Consider the following 3,790-nt stretch of genomic DNA (forward strand, 5'->3'; position numbering starts at 1 on the left):
GCTTGGCGGATTTGACAATTGAAGCAGTCAAAGCTGAAGTTGGTAAGTTAAAGGAGCAACTTATGTCAGTACCTACTGTAGCACCTGCTCCAGTGACTGCTTTTCCAGCTGGTCAAAGGAAAGGGCGACGATGTATTTGGTGTGATAGTACAGAGCACCAACACTGCAGAGATTGTGATGCTTTTCAGGAAGCACGTAAGAAGAACGTAGTGTTCTGGGGACAAGATGGGAAGATATGGCTGACAGAGACTGGCGCTCCTCTTGACACGAACTTTGGTAAGGGAGGTATGAAGAAGCTTGTTGATGATATGGCTGCGCGATCAGCTTATGTGAGTGTTAGAGGAGATGCTTCAGCTTTTGGAGTCCAGCTTGAGCAGAAATCTGATGGAGACTCTGCTTTATGGTCTTCTGCCTTGGAGATAGCGAGAAGAGGGAAAGTTCAAACTTCTACTATGACTTGTGTGGGCTCTAGCATCCGAGGAGAAACAGGATGGGATTCTCCTATTGACAGGTATTCTATTTTTGCTTATATGGCTAAAATGCAGGGTTTAGATGCCATGGTTGAGGAAAAGAGAAGAAGAGATGAGGAGGGTCCTAGCTTCTCCAAAAAGACTAGAGGGGGTGACTTTGTTTCACCACCTGTTACAGCTCCACCTATGTCAAATTCTCCAACTCAAACAGGTTCCGATCAACCAATGGGAGACAAGCAGAAGGAAAAGAAGCAACCAAGAAAAGAGCCAGGATTCAAGCTCTTGTCAGACCTTGATATGCAAACGGATATGAGTAAGATTTTTCATGAAAGAATTTTGAATAGTGAAGTTACTTTTACTATTGGAGAGGCTCTTGGGATTGCTAGAAGAGAAATACATGATCAGATGCAGGATCTTTTGCGGAGGAAACAACATGCGATGGAAGGACCTGCTTCACAGGAATTGTGGCATGGAGCTCTTGGAGAAGAGCATGATGATGCAGTGATGGTTGAGAATGCTTCTGTTAATCCGCAATCGGAGAAAATAGTGCAGCCTATGCAATATGAAGATGATGAGACCCCTATTCTCATTCCTCGCAGTCATTTTTCACGAAGTCATTGGGCTAGAGCAACCACTGAGACAGTGGTAAGGATTGGAGAGAAACAAATTCCCTTGATTGCTTTAGTTGATCATGGTTTTGAAATTAATCTTATTGCTCGAGGTGTTTATGAGACTGGCAAGTGGCCTATGGATGCAGAGCATGGCTGGCGCATGAGAGCCGCCAATAATACTTCTGGAGATATGTATGCTGCTTGTCCGAGTATCAGAATTTCTATTGGTAATGTTGAAGAGGATTATCATTGCTTTGTTCAGGATTCATGCTCTTATCCGATTATTCTTGGACAGCCTTTCATTACAGAAGCAAGAATGGAAACAAAAGTGATGGATGACGGATCAGCTTATGCGCGGATACGCAGTAAAGATGGTATGCGAGCTGTTCAGTTTATGACTGTTGGGGTAAATCATCCGAGAAACAGGGACTCCTTACGTGAGGCACCACTACCTGCGAAGGAGTTGGATTTTCATTAGGTACCGCTGTCTTGCGAGACGTCAGTGGTACGGAGCGGAGAAAAGAGGAGATCTCGCCTCCTGGCAGCCAGTCTTTCTCCAATAATTTTGTTGGTTTTTCTTCAAATAGTTCAGTGAGTTATCAGAAAATTTCAGATTTGCCTAGAGCTGCCAGGCAGTACATTGGTCGTAAGGAGAAAGAGTTGAAGAATGCAGGTATTTTGCAAGCAGAAGAGCATGTGGATGGATTGTATGAAGGGATGTCTTATGCAGATACATTGTTTGAGATAAGAGCAATGCTGAAAACTGATGTATGCAAGGGTTCAAAGATCATACCTGTGCAAACCTTGGATATGTTTCAGGAAATTTCTGATTTTATGCTGCAAACAGAGTTAGAGGCTGAGAAAACTCAGCAAACTGAATTTATGGCTGATCTTGATCAGGTAATAGAATTGCAGAGGGCCGAATCCATTCAGCCAACAGAGTTGAATGCAGAAAAATTTCTGCATACAGAGTTTCAGGATGCATCTATGCAGTCCATAGAGCCGAGGGCTGAATTCATTCAACCAACAGAGTTGAATGCAGAAAAATTTCTGCATACAGAGTTTCAGGATGCATCTATGCAGTCCATAGAGCCGAGGGCTGAATTCATTCAGCCAACAGAGTTGAATGCAGAAAAAATTCTGCATACAGAGTTTCAGAATGCACCCATGCAGTCCATAGAGCTAAAGGCTGAAATTTTTCAGCCAACAGAGTTGAAAGATGCTGAAAATTTGCAGAAATTGCAGCAAAGGAAAGAGTGCTTGAATGATGCCAAGGTTAACACAAAATATAAAACAGTTGATAAGAAGGTTAAGCCGGTTGCAGGCCCACTTCCTTCTGATAGCGATGAACAGATTGAAAAAGCTATGAAGCAGCCTATGTTGAGGAATCCTGCAAATATTGGACATAAGTTTACAGCTGAAACTCTTGCAGAATTGAAGATTGGAAATGATGATTTTTTGCTTCCAGTGGAAAAAGAATGTTTTAGAGAGATGCTTGGACATCATGGTAAGGCATTTGCTTTCTTTCCACATGAAATTGGCTGCATTAGTCCCGAATTGGTTGCACCTATGGTCATCTTCACTGTTCCTCATGTACCATGGAATATACGTCCTATACCTGTGCCTAAAGCACACTTGCCAAAACTGATAGAGTTGCTGAATGAGAAGATTAAAATGGGGATTTTGGAACCCTCTTCTGCACCCTATTCTAACAGGTGGTTTACTGTACCAAAGAAGAATGGTACTTTGAGATTTATTCAGGATATGCAGCCCGTGAACAAAGTGACAATCAGGAATGTGGGTACAGGTCTAGTTGTGGATGAATTTGCTGAGGCTTTTGCAGGACGAGCCATCTATTCACTAGGTGACTTGTATTCAGGTTATGATCAGTTTCAGCTTGCCTTGGAAAGCAGGGATATTACTACTATGCGGACACCTATTGGTCTTGTGAGGATGTGTACCTTGCCTCAAGGTGCTACAAACTCAGTTGCTCATATGATGAATGCTTTGCATAGAGTTCTTCGAGACTATATTCCGCAGTATACCATGCCTTTTCTAGATGATGTGCCTATTAAGGGTTGTGCAGAAGAAGAAAAGAATGAAAGTCTTGATTTGCGTGGATGTAGACAGTTTGTGGCTGATCACTTGAATGCTTGTGAGCAAATTTTGACACGATTAGAGGAGGTAAATTTGACACTTTCAGGGCTGAAATCTGTCTTTGCTGTTAATGAAGTCATCATAGTTGGGCATATGGTTGGATACTATGGCAGAAAGCCTTCTCCTGCAAAGGTGGATGCCATAAACAAGATTGCAGAGTATTGCTCGACTACTTTAGAGGTGCGGAGATTTGTGGGAGCTTGTGTATTTTACATGATTTGGATTCCTCATTTCGCTCATATTGCAGATGTTCTCTATCAGCTGCTTCGAAAGGGGCAGAAATTTCATTGGGATGAAAAGCATTCAAAAGCCATGCGTAAGCTCAAGAAGCTGTTGCAATCAGCTCCTACTCTACGCAAGGCGGATTATCAGTGTGGACGGCCTATCATGTTGACAGTTGATACTAGCCCTATTGGCATAGGTTGGGCTGTGGGACAGGATGATGCTAATGGAAATAGGTATGCTATCCGCTTTGGAGCTAAAGTTCTTAATGAGCGACAAAGGAGATATCCGCAGATTAAAAGAGAATTGTGGGGAGTAGTCACTGCACTG

The sequence above is a fragment of the Lygodium microphyllum genome, chromosome 21 (assembly GCF_053477565.2).
Source record: "Lygodium microphyllum isolate KBCC chromosome 21, Lygodium_microphyllum_v1.1.10, whole genome shotgun sequence".
In the NCBI taxonomy this organism is placed as follows: domain Eukaryota; kingdom Viridiplantae; phylum Streptophyta; class Polypodiopsida; order Schizaeales; family Lygodiaceae; genus Lygodium; species Lygodium microphyllum.